Here is a 21,644-nt window from a genome sequence, read left to right on the forward strand (position 1 = left end):
GTTTTTCACAACCTACCGGTTGTTGACTGAGCAACTGATTGAGGCAGCCATTTGAATTGAAACGTGATGGTTTAGCTCCCAGGGAGGAGGGGAAAGGTATATCTGCATCGAGTGCTTTGCAGAGAAATCACACCTTTCAGCACCTGGCTTCAGAGAAACCGTGACGGTAAATCAGTCAGTGCTTCACCTCGCGATGTCATCCGGATAAGTTTGCTGCAAACTTCTCTGGGTCTCGGCCTCGGTAAGTGCCCGAGCCTTCCACTGTACTGTCGTGCCTGGAATGTGACCACACGGAGAGGTGTATCCTCCCTGTCAGCAGGAATCAGCTCTACTGCTTTCCACATGACTGCCGCCCCAGTCCTGCCTATTGTGCGGCTGAGCAGAATGCCGAGCGATGACACTTTACATCCTGCACCGGGGGTCCCCAGAGTCCTCGGTGGTTAAAAGCTGCAGAGAAAGCAATCAGAAACCTGCCAGTGTAATCCTGTAATCACATAGCTTCACATCACCTACCGAGAGCCTACTGTGAGGACACATTCAAGGGGGTAACAGCCTGCGTGCAGAGAATCCCGATTGAGGACAGAGGACTGGAAGCATCTCAGAACAGCCCGGCCAGGTTTGAATATTTAACACCGGTGGATTCCTGCTTGACACAAATGTTTTGTTCACTGAGAGCTGGTTGGCCGAAAAGGCTGTTCTTAGTTACAAATGTAATTGTGATCCCCCACCCCCCCCACCCCCCACTTCCCTTTTAGGCACTGACTCTTGGACAGTGAGTGTCAGTGGGCTATTTGACTGTGGCGGGCATCGCAGTGGAGATGATCCTTTTCTGAGTCCACACTGTTCAGCTCCATTCACAACAGCTCATGCTAGCCGACAACAGAGCCTGGACAACATCCAGACTGGTGTTGACAAGTGGCATGTAACATTGGCGCCACATAAGTACCAGGTAATGACCATCTTGAACAAGAGGAAGTCCAGCGACCCCTTGGCACTACCATCCCTGAGACCCCTACCAACAAAATCCTGGGGGTCGACATTGACCAGAAGCTGAACTGGATCAGCTATATCAACACCAGGCCATAAAGGGTTAAATTATGAGGACAGGTTGCATAAACATAGCTTGTATTGTCTTGTTTAAAGGGTTGATTTAATAGAGGTGTTTAAAATGATGAAGGGATTCGATAGGGCAGATACAGAGAAACTATTTCCTCTGGTGGGAGAATCCAGAACAAAGAGGCACATCTCAAAACTAGAGCCAGGCCATTTAGGAGTAAAAGCAGGAAGCACTTCTTCACACAAAGGGGAGTGGAAATCTGGAACACTGTCCCCAAAAGACTGTGGGTGCTGGGGTTCAATTGAAATTTTCAAGACTGACATTGATAAGATTTTTGTTGGGCAAGGGTACCAAGGGAAATGGAGCAAAGGCGGGTGGATAGAGTTACGATACAGATCAGCCATGATCTGATTGAATGGCAGAACAGGCTCGAGGGGCTGAATGGCCTCCTTCTGTTCCTGTGTGGCTGCACAAGTCGGACTGAGGCTGGGTACCCTGCGACGAGTGGCTCACCTCCTGACCCCTCAAAGATTCTCCACCAGTCACAAGGCTCAAGTCAGGAAACACCGGCAATGGGCAAGGTTCGCCATTGTCAGAAAATTACTGCCCAAATCTCCAGGGGAGGTGGGCCCAAATGAACAAAGGCACTGCTTCATCCAGATAGCACCAGGCTCCTGTAAAAAGTGTGTTCAATGTGTTGGATAATTGATTTCACACAAATGAATGGCCGATGAGTGTTTGAGTTGCAGATTTTACAGGCTGCAGAAGCGAGTTCAAAGCTCTTGATGGTCAACACTTCAAGCCGAGCCCACAGCCGAGGCTCACTCTGTAAACAGCAACCATCGCCTTTGGGAGAATCTAGTAAACTTTACACTGGAATACTTAAGTAGGGGTCGAACTGGAATTTGTCAGGTTTGTGTGTGTTTAAGTGCTTTGGGGCATACAGCTCCAATGTATCTCTCACCCAGACAGATGCTAATTAATCCTGAACTCTGGGTTGGAACCCAAGCTTCTTTGATGATTTGATTTTAATGAAAGGTTGATCGCAGTCACACTGATTTTGTTGAGGGATTTGTTCCCCCTACTTAACATTGCTTCATTCCTTTCGAGACTTGGAAAATCCTGAAAAAAACAGTGCAGACACAAACTCCTCCAGAAAGAGAGGTGTGCTACAACACCACCAACAACTGACAATTATATCGCGCCTTTAACGTAGTAAAACGTCCCAAGGCGTATCGCAGAGGTGTAAAGTTTAAAAAAAACCTTGGGTATTATACATTGTTGACAACTCCTGATAATTCAAAGTTGTTTTTTGCACGAAATAGGTTTGAATTACCAGTCATTCGAATTAAGCAGTATAAATAACGTAGCAAATTAGGAATTTAGAGCGAACGTAACGTTGAATAATCAGACCATTCGATTGAAGTGAAGAGTAGACTGTACCGCAGTTTGTAGAGGTATGGAATAGGATCCGTGTAGATCCACATCTGTGAGTTGCTCCGGAGTCAATTCTGATTCTCCGTTCATTCCGCACAAAAGAAAGAACTTGCATTATATAACGCCTTTCAACACCTCAGGTCATCCCAAAACGCTTTACAGGCAATGAAGTACTTTTGAAGTGTAGTCACTGTTGTAATGTAGGAAACGCAGCAGCCAATTTGCGCACAGCAAGGTCCCACAAACAGCAATGTGATAGTGACCAGATAATCTGTTTTAGTGATGTTGGTTGAGGGATAAATATTGGCCAGGACAGTAGCAGAGGATTAAGTAACGTTAACCTGAAGTCTTCAAGTTAAACTTCAGGCACATGTGATTTTGTTAAAATGACGGACAGAGATGGCTCGCTATCTTTGGGTTGGTTGTCTAACAACAAAAGGGGATGTGTAGAGGCTGCAATGGTCAGGGAGTTGGGCTGCTCATTAATAGCTTGGACCAATCATCCATGACAGAGGCAAGACGTGAATCCACCGGGCTTCTTGCTCACATGACTCTTTTGAAGGGCTTATCCGTGTGATCTCCATATAGATGCATCAAAACATTTATGACCCCAGCTGGCTGTTGTCTTGCAGCTATTTGTAATGCTCCATCTATTGACAGTTCTTGCCTCAAGCTGTGATGGATGAAAGGTTATTATTTGTCTTATTCATTGAAAGTATTGATTTGTATTTTCATTAAACTTGCATTTGCTCTTTTCATTGAAAAACAGTCGGGCCTTTTACTGAACTTTCATCCTTGCTGCAAACAGGTTTTATGCTGAGGAATGGAACATGCAACATTGAGCACTCCCAGAACATGTAGTGGTTTCCAGCCTTTCTGTTTCAGGGACCCCCTCCCCCCTCTTGCAAACTATGGCACTCTCCTGGGATACCCCCTGCAGATATTGACACAATCCCAGGAAAGCCCCTGCAGATAGTGACACAATCCCAGGAACCTCCTGCAGATATTGACACAATCCCGGGGGACCCTCTGCAGATATTGACACAATCCCGGGGGACCCTCTGCAGATATTGACACAATCCCGGGGGACCCTCTGCAGATATTGACACAATCCCGGGGGACCCTCTGCAGATATTGACACAATCCCGGGGGACCCTCTGCAGATAGTGACACAATCCCGGGGGACCCTCTGCAAATATTGACACAATCCCGGGGGACCCTCTGCAGATATTGACACAATCCCGGGGGACCCTCTGCAGATATTGACACAATCCCGGGGGACCCCCTGCAGATAGTGACACAATCCCAGAAACCGCATGCAAATATTGACACAATCCAGGGGGACCCTCTGCAAATATCTGCCCTAATTTACTAATGACACTCGGATCCAGTCTGCTGTGATCTGCACTGGGAGAGGTCTGTGCCATGGGACCAGGAGGAACTCCAGAAAAGTTTGGGAGCACAGGGCTTGTGCCCATTTCCCACTGGGTTACATTTCCACGGTCTGCTGCATTCTGTGTGCCAGAGTTCCTGTGCCCATTTCATGTCTTGGCCTAATGAAGGACCCAGGCTTCATGCAACAATATTTAAATAAACACCCAACACAACTCTGCTAAACTCGCTCTTTTATTCCCCTTAAGGTAAAAGGACAAGTTGATAAGGCTGTTAGAAAACATATATTGGGAATCTTGGCTTTATAAATAGAGGCATAGAGTACAAAAGAAAGTAGGTTATAGTAAACCTTTATCAATCACTGATTAGGCCTCAGCTGGAGTATTGGCCCCGATATTTACGGGGAGGTTGCAGCGGTCTGGAAACTCAGAAATGCGGGGAACGCGGAGGTCCTGCAGAATTTAAGGGCAGGACCTCATTGGAATTTTTTTTCTCCATTTCCTGGCCGGCAGCCAGCGAGATTGAGGTTGACTGTGGGGCAGGAAGGCCCACGGTAGAAGGCTGCAGCCGGGGAGCAGGGAAGGAGAGATAGACAGATCGATCGCCTGTGGGGGACGAAGTGGAGATTTGCGGGGGGGATGGGGAGTCCGAAAGTGCCGAGCTTGGAGGTGGGAGGGGGGGGCTCAAGTGCCGACACGGGGGCCTGGGGATGGAGATCACGGGGGTGTGGCCGGGCCTAAATGGAGATCGCGGGGAGGACGGGGGGGCCTGAAATGGAGATCGCATTTGGTGGGGAGTCAGGAGGTGAGTCACTCGCCGCAGAATACCCAGCCTCTGACCTGCTCTTGTAGCCACAGTATTTATATGGCTGGTCCAGTTACATTTCTGCTCAATGGTGACCCCCAGGATTTTGATGGTGGGGGATTCGTTGACGGTAATGCCGTTGAATGTCCAGACTCTCTCTTGTTGGAGATGGTCATTGCCTGGCACTTGTCTGGTGCGAATGGTACTTGCCACTTATTAGCCCAAGCCTGGATATTGTCCAGGTCTTGCTGCATGCGGGCGTGGACTGCTTCGTTATCTGAGGGGTTGTGAATGGAACTGAACACTGTGCAATCATCAGCGAACATCCCCATTTCTGACCTTTATGTGATGAATGGAAGGTCATTGATGAAGCAGCTGAAGATGGTTGGGCCAAGGACATTGCCCTGAGGGACTCCGGCAGCAATGTCCTGGAGCTGAGATGAATGGCCTTCAACTATCACTGTCACCTTCCTTTGTGCTAGGTATGACTCCAGCCACTGGAGAGTTTTCCCCCTGATTCCCATTGACTTCAATTTTACTCTGGTTCCTTGGTGCCACACTCGGTCAAATGCTGCCTTGATGTCAAGGGCAGTTACTCTCACTTCATCTCTGGAATTCAGCTCTTTTGTCCATGTTTGGACCAAAGCTGTAATGAGGTCTGGAGCCGAGTGGTCCTGGCAGAACCCAAACTGAGCATCGGTGGGCAGGTTATTGGTGAGTAAGTGCCGCTTGATAGCACTGTCGACAACACTTTCCATCACTTTGCTGATGATTGAGAGTAGACTGATGGGGTGGTAATTGGCCGGATTGGACTTGTCCTGCTTTTTGTGGACAGGATATATCTGGGCAATTTTCCACATTGTCGGGTAGATGCCAGTGTTGTAGCTGTACTGGAACAGCTTGGCTAGAGGCGCGGCTGGTTCTGGAGCACAAGTCTTCAGCACTGCAGTCGGGATGTTGTCGGGGCCCATAGCCGATGCTGTATCCAGTGCACTCAGCCGTTTCTTGACATCACATGGAGTGAATCGAATTGGCTGAAGACTGGCTTCTGTGATGGTGGGGATTTTGGGAGGAGGCCAAAATGGATCATCCACTCGGCACTTCTGGCTGAAGATGGTTGCAAACACTTCAGCCCAATCTGTTAACACTGTGCATATGTTTTTTTTAACACATTTGAAAAAAATAATAATTTAGAGCAGAACAGCCTGATTCCCAGATTGGGCATTGGAGGCCGCTCAGATTCTGCAACAAATATGGAGGAGAGGGCCTCCCAGCAATAAATAATTGGATTTTTCTGGAGGCCATTCTTGTACCGCCCATTCCAAACCGGCGTCTAGCTGCGTGGTGCAATGCTCAGGTGCTTTATGGGGCTTGCCCCTAACTTGCATGAAGTTAGCCTTTGTGTCTGATCACACAGGTCTCCAGCGCCTTAAGCAATGTGGGGTATTTTCCTTCATGTTATCGGCCCCTATGTATCTTAATGGCTTATCAGAGAGATCGCACATTAAGTGCTAAATGTTATTGAAATGAGCAGTTTCTCAAGTTTCTTGGGGGATGGTTTTGAGAATGCACAAACTTTTCATTCTATTCTTTCCCTTTCATCTCTTGAATTATTTTAGCTTTTTCAATTTCTAAAACCTTAGGCACGGTGATATAATGGATGTTTCTGCTTCTTCAGAATTTTACAGGAACACTGAGATCCCTATTGGAATAAGACACAGAAGTTACTCCGTGATCTGCATCCTTGGTCAGGGCAGGAGCCTGTGCTTTCCAAGGTAAGGTGTCAACTGCATCATTTTTAAAATAGTTCTTTTTTGTTTGGTCTGAGTTTTAAATTTACTGAGCAGTGAAATTGTTTGCCACGAGCAGCTATTTGGAGCTGTGGGGTTGAGATCTTCCTCCGAATTCCTGCTGGTTTTCAATCAAAATAACAAATAGAACAGCTAATGAAAAAGCAGATCAATATTTTCAATGAATAACACAAATGATAACCTTTGCATCACTGACATTCCCTGGGGCAAAAACTTGCCTCAGTAATCCCCCCGGGAGACAGGGTATTATTACAAATGGGCAGCTCAGAGTAAACAGCTGGGGTCAGAAAGCTGCTACGTATTTTGATATTTTCAATTTCAGATCTTTGCTCTGCAAAAAAAAATGCCTTTCCACGAAATTCTGGTGAAATCCAACCAGAAAACGGGAGATATTTTAGACAAAGAAAAAATAAATCTGTAATCTAAGGAACGGTTAAATATAGGACATGTTCCCTTAGAGGATTGAGGCACGGCATTCAACTAACATGGTGTCCATGCCTTCAGCTGTCTAGGCCTGAAGCTCTGGACTTACCTCCCTAAACCTCTCCGCCTCTCTCTCCTTTAAGACACTCATTAAAACCCACCTCTTTGACCAAGCTTTTGGTCACACCTCCTAATGTCTCTTTCTTTGGCTCGGTGTCAATTTATTTTTGATTACGGGGACGGTGTTCTACATTGAAGTTATAAGGTAAAAAATGTTTTATTCATTCTCGGGATGTGGGCATTGCTGGCATGGCCAGCCTTTATTGCCCTCCCCGAGTTGCCCTGAGAAAGTGGTGGTGGGCCGCCTTCTTGAACCGCTGGGAGCAATTTGATACAATGGAGGGGCTAGCTAGGCCACTTCAGAGGGCAATTAAGAGTCGACCATGTTGGTGTGGGACTTGAGTCGCATATCGGCCTAGACCGCGTAAGGATGGCAGGTTTCCTTCCCGAAAGGACATTATCCATTGAAATTCCTTTGCCCGCTATTTTGAGACGATTAACCCATTTATTTTTAAGCAGGTCAATGCCTTGGATAAAACAGTAGAACAGAAGAGTGTCACAGAAATGGGTAAAGCAGGAAATGTCCAATCGACTGCCCACACCCCACGTGTGGGCCATGAGCCCTGGCAATCCAGCGCAAAAAGCCCAGGGTAAGTCCATTCTATTTGCGCCGAGATCTCCGTGGGACGTATTTTCACCTTCAGCGCATATCGGGAATACCTCCTCTGATTCTCCAGTGACTAACTTCACCCACAAATTAACAGGTGCAATCCATGGTCGAGGATCCATGGGGACCACCTGAGTGATCCATGGAGACCAAAAGCTCGCTAATTGACTAGGAATTTTTCTGCTCACTTCTGTCACTTATCTTCCGAGATTCCAGTTTCTTTTTTGAAAATCCCACTGTTGGATCACTGCCCTGTGGCTTTGAACAAAATGCAGTGGATTACTCCCCCAGCCCTACCCCCATCTCTCGCACGTACACAGGTGCCAGTTCATGAAAAGCACATATCGACAACCATTGATCCATGAAGTAAATGCTGTGGGTGTGCTTCCTTCCTCGGGTTGCCAACACTGGTTGGACATATTCCTGGAGGTTTTATCACATGACTACCTGCCTCCAACTGCCCCGCCCAGTCAAACATCTTCTTTTCCCATCTCCAATATTTTTCCAACTAATAAACGAAAGCGTTCAAAGAGAATGAAAAAACATATAGTTTTTTAAATCACCCTATGATTTTTCTCCTGAGTTGCTTGCAGCAGTGTCCAGGAGATTAATCTTTAATTCCTGGAGACTCCAGGGCAGTCCTGGAGGGTTGGCAACCCTATTCCTTCCTTGACTGTGAGGATACAGGGAAATAAGCATGGAGCTCTGCTTCTGGCTCAGCAGATTGAAGGAGACAAACAGTTGCTTTTATGAACCAAGCGACTGTTAGTAAGACGGGGACGACTGTTTAAAGAATGTGACCAGAAGGACACTTTTTGTTATAATCCCTGATTTTAAATCTTGGTTGTCAACCCTTCCCCACCTCTGTCCCAGTGGAGATAGAAGTGTGGCATTAATAGAACACAGAGAAACCACAGATGGTTTTAAAGCGTAATTCAGGCTGCTACAAATCTGCATCTTGTCAGCAGGGAGTTGAAACCTTTTCATTACTGCACGTGATAAAAATGTTACTGTGCACCGCGGGTTTAATCCATCTCATGTGGGAGATGACAGAATAATTGCTGCTGGAAAGACCATTGTTTCTGTTTCGAGCTGTGTGAATTTGAGAGCTGAATTTCTGTTGAACCTTTCTTCCAATTACGCCTGGTTTCCTGCATTAGAATTCAACAAATACCTTTAGCTACGTGAGCAGAGAATGTGAGATTCTTGAGGCCTATTCTCATTCGACACCCTTAAGCAACAAGCCTTTTGCATTCAAGGCTCATTTCCACGACAGATACCAATCTCAGACTGCTTTTTTGTGCAGTGCAATACAGCACTGAGAGAGTGCTGCACTGTCAGAGGTGCCGTCTTTTGGATGAGATGTTAAACCGAGGCCCCGTCTGCCCTCTCAGGTGGACGTTAAAGCTCTCGTGGCACTATTTTGAAGAAGAGCAGGGGATTTCTACCCAGTGTTCTGGCCAATATTTATCCCTCAACCAACATCACTAAAACAGATGATCTGGTCATTATCACATCGCTGTTTGTGGGACCTTGCTGTGCGCAATTTGACTGCCATGTTTCCTATATTACAACATTGACTACACTTCAAAAGTACTTAATTGGCTGTAAAGTGCTTTGGGACGTCCTGAGGTCGTTGAAAGGCGCTATATAAATGCAAGTCTTTCTTTAAGCACGGGCCCACAAATCTCCCCTCCAACCTTCACTCTTATTTGCACACCACTCCTTGGCCAGTACTACACGTTCCGAGCAAGCAACTCAATCACATGATCCACATTTCTCTTCACAGGCCACCTTCTTGCATGGGTTTGTTTGCTGGCACTGTGTTCTCTCTCGTTTGCTTCATCCCTGTTTCATATCACACAGGAGAAAGCAGCTCACAATCATAGGGAGCTCGCCGCAAGGGGAGGTGGGCAAGCCTGGACCGGGCAGCAGACTCTAGACATCCATGGATACTGGAGCCAGGAGCTGGTCAGAAGTGGTGAAGCATGAGGTCCCAGCTCAGGAATTATACCTCGAGGCTCCGTCCGACACACCGCATTCCAACATCCCATCACAAGCACTGGCACAGAAGCTTTCCAAAAGCAGTTACACAATGCTCTGTGTTGATCTGTGCCAGCTCTGGATGATCATCATCTCTGTTCCTGCTTAGAACATGTTCTTTTTCATGTCTTTGCAGGACCTCTGAAAATGCAGTGTTTCCTCAGCACTGCACTGAAGTATCAGCCAAGATTATGTACTCCGGTTCTGGAATGAGACTTGAATCTTGATCTTCTTGATTCAAAGGTAAGAGTGCAACTGAGCCAAACTGACTCTTTGCTGATAATTAGGTTATACTTAATGATATATGAGAAAAATGACGGTGTGGGACAGGAGAGTACCTTATTGACCAAATATGGGCTTTTTCTCTGAAGTCTTTATAGAGTTTGCAATGAGGGGTGTTACTCCATCATTTGCATCGAAAGGTGGAAAGATAAATCTTTACATACTTACACGCTGACCTCTCCTGATTAGTTTCTTTGGTAAAACTCAGAGACGTTAACTCGATGGAGCCTGTCAAGTAGAAGGGGAGATTAAACCTGAGTAGTAAACTGAAGCTTGATGGCTGAGGCAAAGCCAAGGCATTTGGCTTTGGATAAACCGAGGTAATTAGCAATTAAAAATAGCAGAATTAAAAACAGAGCTTGAGTCCAAGTTTGACATCAAGCTACTAAGCTGAAGCGTGGAATCCTGATTTCTGCAGTACATCTCAGCGAAATTGCTGATTGTCCTCTTGAAACATGTTTCCCTCCAGATGTAACATCCATCAGATACACATTACATAGAATTAACAGCACAGAAACAGGCCATTCGGCCCAACTGGTCTATGCCGGTGTTTATGCTTCACATGAACCTCCTCCCACACTATTTCATCCAACCCGATCAGCGTAACCTTCCATTCCTTTCTCCCTCATGTGTTTATCTACCTGCCCCTTGAATGTATCTATGTTATTCGCCTCAACCACTCTGTGTGGTAGCAAGTTCCATATTCTCACCACTCTCTGGGCAAAGAAGTTTCTCCTGAATTCTTTATTGGATTTATTAGTCACTGTCTTATATTTATGGCCCCGAGATTGGGACTCCCCCACAAGTGGAAACAACTTCTCTTTGTCTACCCCATCAAACCCCTTCATAATTTTAAAGTCCTCCATCAGGTCACCCTTCAGCCTCCTCATAGAGAAAAGAGCCCCAGCCTGTTCAGTGCAAAAGGCAAATTAATTTTTTAAACCGAATTTAAATGTAACTTTAGTACTTACCAGCAGCAAAGTTTGAGGTAATCGGATTATATTTGCCACTGAACTTATGATCTCGATAATGGAATGTCATTACAGCGGGGGCGCTTGATGAGATTGGCCAAAATGTGTCCGCTTTGCACTGCTGTTAATGGCGTCGGGTCTGCTCACAGATCATTCCCCGGTCATCCATTCTTTACGTGTCTCTGGGCGTTTGCTAACACATTCTTTACTGTTTGTCCAGGTTGATTCTCTACTGGATTCCCATTGTTCTCGCTGGATGTTTCCCCTGAGTCAACTTGTGGATTCAAGCCCTGTGTTAGACTTGGACAGGAATTCTCTGACGTTGGAGGCGCCTCTTTTGGATGAAATGTTGAAATGAGACCCTGTGAAGCTGCTCTGGTGGACGTCAAAGATGCTACAGGAAGAACATCATGGGTTTATCCTGATCTCGATCAACATTCCCTCAATCAACATCACCAAACAGGTTATCTGGTCATTCATCTGCTGTTTGTGAGACCTTGCTGTGTGTAAATTGGCTGCTGTGTTTGCCTATATAGCAACAGTGACTACACCTCAAAGTACTTCATTGGCTGTGAAACACTTTGGAAAATCCTGAGGATGTGCAAGGCACTGTATAAATGCAACTTCTTTCTTTCTATCATTCTGTCCCATGATTTCTCCCCAATAACAGTACTGGGAATTCTGATGAAGGGTAATTTTCCTTCTTTCTCTGAGCAACAAAATTCACAAAGATGTTTTGAGATGCCAAAGTGAAATGCGTTTTCTATGGTGATGATGGACAGTATTAATATGAATACTGTTATAACTCAAGTTATTTCTGTTATTAGCTGACTGATAACAGTCAGCAATTGGTTGAGATTAATGTGCTGTACAAAATGTCCAGAGGAATTTCCAGAGGAAATACTGCTGTTTTTATTAAATAGTTTGTTGCATTTTTCTCAGAGATCAGTCAAGGAACCCTTGTTTTCAAACCGTGTTAGACTGACCTCTGGTGGTGACGCCTTGCATGTGATGCAAAAGTATTTCTGCAGGGGATCTCTCGAACACAGTGGTTTTCAAAGTACGGGTCGTGCCCTAGTACTGGGTCGCGGAACATTAATCACTGGGTCCTACCATCCCCCACCCGCCGTGATCGCGCTGCCTCTGTCCCACGTCAAGCTCGTCATTACGAGCTGCCCCCACATGTTGTGCATCGGCCAGAATGCACTGAGCCCTCTCACTTCCTCGTTGCTGCTACATGCTGCTCCCCCTAGTGGCAGGGGAGGGGACGAGACGAGCAGGTGCATTGTGGATGCCGTAGGCCGCAGTCTGGAGAACAACCATGGCGACCAACATTGAAGGCTCCAACAAAGGCTCAGTACGAGGTCCCTTGCTTTTTGTGGGATATATTAATGACTTGGACTTGAATGTGGGGGGCTTGATCAAGAAGTTTGCAGATGATACAAAAATTGGCCGTGTGGTTGATAGTGAGGAGGAAAGCTGTAGACTGCAGGAAGATATTAATGAACTGGCAGGTGGGCAGAAAAGTGGCAAATGGAATTCAATCCAGAAAAGTGCAAGGTAACGCATTTGGGGAAGGCAAACAAGGCAAGGGAGTACACAATAAATCGGAGGATACTGCGAGGTGTAAAGGGACAAAGTGACTTTGGAGTGCATGTCCACAGATCCCTGAAGGTAGCAGGACAGGTAGGTAAGGTGGTTAAAAAGGCATACGGGATACTTTCCTTTATTAGCCAAGGCACAGAATATAAGTGTAAACAATTTTACAACACCAAGTTATAGTCCAGCAATTTTATTTTAAATTCACAAGCTTTCGGAGGCTACCTCCTTCCTCAGGTGAACGATGTGGAAATGAAATCCTCGAAATGAAGTCACATTTATAATTCACAGAACAATGCTTGGTGATAACAGACAGTTTTTTCAACTGCCTGTTGCCAAGGCAATCAGTGTGCAGACAGACAGGTGTTACCTGCCAGGTCTCAGAATATACAAATCACCAAAAAAAACAACAAACAAAAAAAAACAGAGATAGAGAGGTAGAAACATAGAAAAGACAGCAACTGACCCGTTATATTAAAAACAGATAACATTTGTTCGCTGGTGGGGTAACGTGTAGCGTGACATGAACCCAAGATCCCGGTTGAGGCCGTCCTCATGGGTGCGGAACTTGGCTATCAATTTCTGCTCGACGATTTTGCGTTGTCGTGTGTCTCGAAGGCCGCCTTGGAGTACGCTTACCCGAAGGTCGGTGGCTGAATGTCCTTGACTGCTGAAGTGTTCCCCGACTGGGAGGGAACCCTCCTGTTTGTCGATTGTTGCGCGGTGTCCGTTCATCCGTTGTCGCAGTGTCTGCATGGTCTCGCCAATGTACCATGCTCTGGGGCATCCTTTCCTGCAACGTATGAGGTAGACAACGTTGGCCGAGTCACAGGAGTATGAACCATGCACCTGGTGGGTGGTGTCCTCTCATGTGATGGTGGTATCTGTGTCGATGATCTGGCATGTCTTGCAGAGGTTACCGCGGCAGGGTTGTGTGGTGTCGTGGACGCTGTTCTCTTGAAAGCTAGGTAATTTGCTGCGAACGATGGTCTGTTTGAGGTTGGGTGGCTGTTTAAAGGCGAGGAGTGGAGGTGTGGGGATGGCCATAGCGAGGTGTTCGTCGTCATTGATGACATGTTGAAGGCTGCGGAGAACATGCCGTAGTTTCTCCGCTCCGGGGAAGTACTGGACGACAAAGGGTACTCTGTTGGTTGCGTCCCGTGTTAGTCTCCTGAGGAGGTCTATGCGATTTTTTGCTGTGGCCCGTCGGAACTGTCGATCGATGAGTCGAGCGTCATATCCCGTTCTTACTAGGGCGTCTTTCAGCGTCTGTAGGTGTCCATCGCGTTCCTCCTCGTCTGAGCAGACCCTGTGTATTCGCAGGGCCTGTCCATAGGGGATGGCCTCTTTGACGTGGTTAGGGTGGAAGCTGGAAAAGTGGAGCATCGTGAGGTTGTCCGTGGGCTTGCGGTAGAGTGAGGTGCTGAGGTGCCCATCTTTGATGGAGATTCGTGTGTCCAAGAAAGAAACTGATTCTGAGGAGTAGTCCATGGTGAGCTTGATGGTGGGATGGAACTTGTTGATGTTATCGTGTAGTCTCTTCAGTGATTCTTCGCCGTGGGTCCATAGAAAGAAAATGTCGTCGATGTATCTGGTGTACAGTGTTGGTTGGAGGTCTTGTGCAGTGAAGAAGTCCTGCTCGAACTTGTGCATGAAAATGTTGGCGTATTGGGGTTCCAAGGAGAACAACCCCAGCTTCTCCAGTCTATCCATGTAACCAAAGTCCCTTATCCCTGGAATCGTTCCAGTGAATCTCTCCTGCACTCTCTCTAAGGCCTTCACATCTTTCCTAAAATGCAGTGCCCAGAACTGGGCACAATACTCCAGTTGTGGCCGAACCAGTGTTTTATAAAAGTTCATCATGATTTCCTTACTTTTGTACTCTATGCCTCTATTTATAAAGCCCAGGATTCCGTATGCTTTTTTAACCGCTTTCTCAACCTGCCCTGTCATCTTCAACGATTTGTGCACATATACCCCCCGATCTCTCTGTTCCTGTACCCCTTTTGGAGTTGTGCCCTCTAGTTTATATTGCCTCTCCTCATTCTTCCTACCGAAATGTATCACTTCGCATTTTTCTGCGTCAAGTTTCATCTGCCACGTGTCCGCCCATGCCACTAGCCTGTCTATATCCTTCTCACTGTTTACTACCCTTCCAAGTTTTGTGTCATCTTCAGATACTGAAATTGGGCCCTGTACACCCAAGTCCAAGTCATTAATATTTATCAAGAAAAGCAGCGTTCCCAACACCGACCCTTGGGGAACACCACTGTACACCTCCCTCCAGTCCGAGAAACAACCTTTCATCATTACTCTCTGTTTCCCGTCACTTAGCCAATTCTGTATCCATGTTGCTACTGTCCCCTTTATTTCGTGGGCCGCAATCTTGATGATAAGCCTACCATGCGGCGCTTTATCAAATGCCTTTTGAAAGTCCATGTACGCCACATCAACTGCATTGCCCTCATCCACCTTATCAAAAAACTCTATCAGGTTAGTTAAACATGATTTGCCTTTAACAAATCCATGCTGGCTTTCCCCAATCAATCCACATTCGTCCAAGTGACTGTTAATTCTGTCCCGTATTATCGTTTCTAAAAGTTTCCCCATCACTGAGGTTAAACTGACTGGCCTATAGTTGCTGGGTTTATCCTTACACCCATTTTTGAACAAGGGTGTAACATTTGCAATTCTCCAGTCCTCTGGCACCATCCCCATATCTACAGATGTTTGGAAGATTATGGACAGTCCCTCTGCAATTTCCACCCTTGCTTCCTTCAACAACGTAGGATGCATCCCAACCAGACCGGGTGACTTCACTACTTTAAGTACATCTAGCCTTTCAAGTACCTCTTCTTTATCAATTTTTAGCCCATCCAGTATCTCAACTATATCTTCCTTTACTGAGACTCCGGCAGCATTTTCTTCCTTGGTAAAGACAGATGCAAAGTACTCATTTAATACCTCGGCCATCCCCTCTGCCTCCATGTGTAGATCTCTTTTATGGTCCCTAATAGGTCCCACCCCTACTCTTACTATCCGTTTACTGCTTATATGCCTGTAGAAGATTTTTGGATTCCCTTTTATGTTGGCCGCCAGTTTATTCTCATACTCTATCTTTGCCCCTCTTATTTCCTTTTTCACTTCCCCTCTGAACTTTCCATATTCTGCCTGGTGCTGGAAAGTGGGATTAAGCTGGATAGCTCTTTTTCGGCTGGCACAGACGCAATGGGCCGAATGGCCTCCTTCTGTGCTGTAACTTTCTATGATTCTATATGATCGAGGAGATCTTCTGGTCTTTTGTGGTAATGAAGAATGGTGGTGGACAATTAAACAACTAAAGGGAGGGGGCGGCTCTGTGAACATCCCCATCCTCAATGATGGCAGAGTCCAGCACGTGAGTGCAAAAGACAAGGCATTTGCAACCATCTTCAGCCAGAAGTGCCGAGTGAATGATCCGTCTCAGCCTCCTCCCGCTATCCCCACCATCACAGAAGCCAGCCTTTGACATCAAGGCAGCATTTGACCGAGTGTGGCACCAAGGAGCCCCAGTAAAATTGAAGTCAAAGGGAATCAGGGGGAAAACTCTCCAGTCGCTGGAGTCATACCGAGCACAAAGGAAGATGTTGGTGTCTGTTGGAGGTCGATCATCTCAGCCCCAGGACATTGCTGCAGAAATTCCTCGGGGCAGTGTCCTTGGCCCAACCATCATCAGCTGCTTCATCAATGACCTTTCCATCATCAAAAGGTCAGAAATGGGGATGTTCGCTGATGATTGCACAGTGTTCAGTTCCATTCGCAACCCCTCAAATAATGAAGCAGTCCGAGCCCACATGCAGCAAGACCTGGACAACATCCAGGCTTGGGCTGATAAGTAGCAAGTAACATTCGCACCAGACAAGTGGCAGGCAATGACCATCTCCAACAAGAGAGAGTCTAATCACCTCCCCTTGACATTCAACGGCATTACCATCGCTGAATCCCCCACCATCAACATCCTGGGGGTCACTATTGACCAGAAACTTAACTGGACCAGCCACACAAATACTGTGGCTACAAGAGCAGGTCAGAAGCTGAGTATTCTGCGGCGAGTGACTCACGTCCTGACTTCCCAAAGCCTTTCCGCCATCTACAAGGCACAAGTCAGGAGTGTGATGGAATACTCTCCACTTGCCTGGATGAGTGCAGCTCCAACAACACTCAAGAAGCTCGACACGATCCAGGACAAAGCAGCCCGCTTGATTGGCACCCCCATCTACCACCCTAAACATTCACTCCCTTCACCACCGGCGCACTGTGGCTGCAGTGTGTATCATCTACAGGATGCACTGCAGCAATTCGCCAGGCTTCTTCGACAGCACCTCCCAAACCTCTACCACCAAGAAGGACAAGGGCAGCAGGCACATGGGAACAACACCACCTGCATGTTCCCTTCCAAGTCACACACCATCCTGACTTGGAAATATACCGCCATTCCTTCATTGTTGCTGGGTCAAAATCCTGGAATTCCCTACCAAATAGCACTGTGGGAGAACCTTCACCACATGGACTGCAGCGGTTCAAGAAGGCGGCTCACCACCACCTTCTCGAGGGCAGTTAGGGATGGGCAATAAATGCCGGCCTTGCCAGCGATGCCCACATCCCATGAACGAATAAAAGAAAGATAAAAGAAATGGAGGATGAGAAGTTGCAGAGGTAAGCGAGGGGAGGGCAGTTCGATTTAAAACAAAACGGAGCAGGGAGGAGAAAACAGTACAAGAGTTTTTTTTAAGTACAGGTGATGTGGTTCATGTTCTCAATAAGTTTAAAACCGTTTTCGACCTGATCCTGGCGGCTGTGAAGCCTCCGGGTGAAAACGGGAGGCAGACCTGGAGTAACATGTTTGTAAAGAGAGATCTGGGTTCCGAATCTTGGGTTTAATTTCAGTCCGTTTTATTTATTCACCCCTGTGCCTTTTGTTGGGCTTAGAAAACAGGCCTCGTCCTGCTGTTCTTTAACAAGAAAACACTCAGCACATCCTGGCCTGTGTACTGGGAGCAGCGCGGTGACCACTCCTTCAACTGATCAACCCAGAGGGCCACTCCAGGCAGCGTGTTTTTCCTGGGGACATGGAGGCTGACTCCGACTCCGACTCCTTGTAAGAAGTTTCTTCCAGAATCGCTGAGCTACCGGTCATCTCGTCGGCAATGCGATTTTTCTTCTTCGAAAATTGGCATGCACAAAGGACTGAAAATGTAATCCTCCGAAAGGCAATTTTATATTCTAACTATCTAATCACAGATATGAACTGGATTGAACTGGATTCACCTTGTGCTGTAGTGTTGGCCTCCTTTTAGGAAGATATTATTGTTTTGGGTTCCTGGGGTAAGTGTTTTTCTTCCACTGGGTCATGAGATAAAAAGTTTGAAATCCACTGCTCCAACAGAGTTTGCTTGTCCCAAGGATTTTACTTTCCTGGTGATCGTTTTTAATTTCCTGTCTGAATGATAACTGTGCTTGTGTCCAGTGACCTGTAAAGAGTAATTTGTCCACACTAGTCAGCAAATGTCCACTCCAACAATAAATGTGTGCTGACTGAGAATCAGGCGTTTTTTTTTACTGAGAAAATACCTTTTGGCTCTGGAGAAAACTCTGCTAAATTTATTGAGCAATTTAAAAGTTTGTTGCATGAGAACATAAGAAATAGGAGCAGGAGTAGGCCACGTTGCCCCTCGAGCCTGCTCCGCCATTCAGTAAGATCATGGCTGATCTTTGACCTCAACTCCACTTGCATTTTAATCCAAGGTTGGGCAAGAACTGACCTCTCTGGTGGTGACCAATCAGTGATTGCCCCAAATAGCCTTCGCACTAAATCACAATTCAAATTTGTACCCTGATTTAAGAAACGAGTATTATCTATTCTCACAAGCAGTCATTTATGCCTCGTCTTACTGTACTGTTGTAAACCAGGAGAAAACAGATTTGTGTTACACTGATGCCATGTTAGATCAATAAACCTGTTGGCAAATCTGTGCGCTGAATTTTATTCCACATCCTCTGACTGCATTTGAAAATGGCACGTTTCAGGATTTCTTGGGATGAAATCGCATATCCACTGATCAGTGAGTTAGTAACTAGAGGGCATCAATTTCAGATCATCACTTCAAAGGATAAAGGGAGAGGTTGAGAAAAACCATTTTTTGTGCAGAGGGTTGTCAGAATGTGGAATGCCCAGCCAGGAACAGTGGGGGAAGCAGAATGTATAATGAGTTTTAAAATGGAAGTGGATGATTATTTAAAGAGAAAATGTTAAGCAGGTATGGGGAAAAGCTGTCAGATTTACTGATGACAAGCTTTTGACCGTAAATACTAAGATAGACTGCAGTTGTTGGTAGATAGCCTGAATGCTGCAGCAATGGATTATGGAATGAAGATCAATGTGGGTAAGACCAACATTATAAAGGTTTCTAGGCATGCAGTTGAAAAAGTGAGCATTTCAATCAACGAGGAACAGTTGGATCAGGTGAAATTTAAATATGTGGGGAGTATAATGATGGAAGATGGCACATGTGCCATGGAGACAAAGGCTTAGATTACAGTGGGGAAAGTTGCATTTACTGGAAGGAAGAGGATGTTGACTGTCCAACTGACTACAGAATTGAAGAAAAGATTAATGAAAAGTTTAATATGGAGTGTGAGGCTGAAACACGAGGAAAGAGGTCAGGCTTCTCGAGAGCTTTGAGATGTGGGTTTGGAGATGCATGGAGAAGGTAAAGTGGAGACAGAAGAAAAGTGATGAGAAGGTGTTGGCAATGATACAAGAAGAACAGTTTGATGTTATCAGAAAAAGGCAATTGGATTGGTCACGTACTGAGAGACGATGGGACGTTGAAAGAGGTGTTAGAAGAATGGATGGAAGGAAGGAACAAGACCAAGAGGGAAGAAAAGGATGCTTCTGGACTACCTGAAGAATGGGAAAAGGTGTGGGGCGTTGAAGAGAGAATTAAGCCAGAACCTGCCTTAGGCAGACCACTGATGATCATGATGGGGAAAAGGCAGGGTAGTGGGACTAAGTGGATAGACTTTTTTCGAGACCTGGCACAGGCATGACGGGCCGAATGGCTTCCTTGTCTGCTGTAAGATTCGAGGAGATCACTGGGACAGAATGGAGTGAAGCTGTGGAGGGATTTGACAATGAGGACAAAGGTGTTGAGACCAGTTTTCTGGGGCACGGGAAGCCAGCGGAGCTTTGCGAGGACTGGGTACATGGGAGTGCTGGAGTTTGGTTGAGGATGTGGACTGGTTTTTGTGAGTGAGTTGCAGTTTGTGGAGTGAGGGTTTGGTGTGATTATTCCCAGTTCCCCTTGCCCCATTCCCCAGTGCAGTTCACCACGTAGTGGATCAGCGCATCAACATCCCACCATGGACAGGACAGCGGTCATTACCTTTTAATCCCAAGTGTGGCACATTCCAGATCCTTGACCATGTCATCAGGGAGAACAGAGTTTGGACACGTGGATGATGGAAAAATCAGATGGGAGGTCACCTTGATCGATTGTCGTTCACCTCAAAGCAGTCAGTCACAGAACAGCGAAGGCCAGAAATTGGGTTGCTTGCCTGCCTTCTCAACCACGAATTGTTCTGTAATCTGTGGCACCCTAAAGAAGAGGAAAAAAGGAATTAAAGAAGATAGTAAATTATAAATATGCAGGTTTCTGTATCAACAACAACTTTATATCGTGCCTTTAATGTAACGGCGCTTCACAGGAGTGATTTTCAAACAAAATTTGACACTGAGCCATATAAGGAGATATTAGGACAGGTGATCAAAAGCTTGGTCAAAGAGGTAGGTTTTAAGGAGATTCTTAAAGGAGGAGAGGTAGAGAGGCGGAGAGGTGTAGGGAGGGAATTCCAGAGCTGAAGGCATGGCCACCAATGGTGGAGCGATTAAAATCAGGGAAGTGCAAGAGGCAAGAATTGGAGGAGTGCAGAGATCTCAGTGGGTTGTAGGGCTGGAGGAGGTTACAGAGATGGGGAGGGGCAACGCCACGGAGGGATTTGAAAACAAGGATAAGAATTTTAAAATCGAGGCATTCCTGGATCGGGAGCCAATGTCGGTCAGCGAGCACAGTGGGGTGATGGGTGAACGGGACTTGGTTGAATTAGGATTCTGGCAGCAGAATTTTGGATGAGCTCAAGTTTATGAAGGGTGGAAGATGGTATCAGTTGATATCTTTTCAGTGGATAAAGCTCCTGCAACCAGATAGCACCAGGTACTAAGAAGGGTCAGCAATTTCATTGAAGCAGATGCTTCAGCACCCTGCATGTTGACTTGGAAATGCCACCACTTGTATGAGGTAAGACACAGGGGGCCCGATTTTAGCACCCGCTACCGGGTGCGTTCTCGGCGGGGGGCCCCGAAAATCCCGAAATCTCGGAGCAGGACCGGATCGTGCCTCGATCCCGCCCACTTCCGGGTTCCGCGCTGACGTGCGGGGGTGCGTGCGCAGCCCCCGCTGGTGGGAATCCCGCAGGCAATTAAAGCCAGCAGGATGCCACTTGAGTGTATTTACTTTGGTTGTTCAGGTCATTAACTGACCTGATTAAGGGACTGTGTGTGATTTTGGATAAACATGGGACTGTTTCACACACTGGGGGAAACAGTCCCAGTTGAAATGGACGTGTTGCAGCCGTCAGCCTGTGGCAGCTGCAAAGGTCCATTTGACAGGTGGGGGGGTGGGGGGGAGACCCTCAGCCATTGCAGGAGGCCGCTCTGTCACTTGGGACAAAGTTTGGCCTCCACCACCCTCCTCCTGATGGTCGAAGTCACCAACCTGCACACTTACCCCGGGGTCCGGAGACATGTACCTACCTTGCGGACCCCCTCAGATGTACATCTTGCGGATGGGGGCCGCCGTAGCTGCAGTCATGACCCCCTCGGAGGGCGAACAGCATCACCAGCCTCACCAGCCTCGCCATCCACGCCGTCCACCTCTGACACAAACCAGACAGGATTCGCGAAGACATGGCAGTAGTGGTGCCAATATAATGTGTGATGTGAGTTGTTCTTTAATTCAATAGAAGCAAGAACCATGACAATCCCTCAAACACCCTTGTGC

General features: G+C 46.7%; 2 long non-coding RNA genes across 2 annotated transcripts; one reads left to right on the plus strand and one right to left on the minus strand.

The window, feature by feature from the left end:
• The first annotated feature begins 6,408 nt into the window (after window positions 1-6,408).
• On the plus strand, window positions 6,409-11,751 carry LOC137335705 (uncharacterized). The gene is made up of 4 exons (XR_010966481.1): window positions 6,409-6,465; window positions 7,504-7,634; window positions 9,831-9,937; window positions 11,168-11,751. It is a non-coding gene; the product is annotated as an uncharacterized lncRNA (long non-coding RNA).
• On the minus strand, window positions 6,578-20,042 carry LOC137335706 (uncharacterized). The gene is made up of 3 exons (XR_010966482.1): window positions 19,971-20,042; window positions 10,145-10,204; window positions 6,578-6,598 (listed from the first exon to the last, which is right to left on the minus strand). It is a non-coding gene; the product is annotated as an uncharacterized lncRNA (long non-coding RNA).
• Between the last annotated feature and the right edge of the window lie 1,602 nt (window positions 20,043-21,644).

This window comes from Heptranchias perlo, chromosome 20 (genome assembly GCF_035084215.1).
Source record: "Heptranchias perlo isolate sHepPer1 chromosome 20, sHepPer1.hap1, whole genome shotgun sequence".
Taxonomy (NCBI): domain Eukaryota; kingdom Metazoa; phylum Chordata; class Chondrichthyes; order Hexanchiformes; family Hexanchidae; genus Heptranchias; species Heptranchias perlo.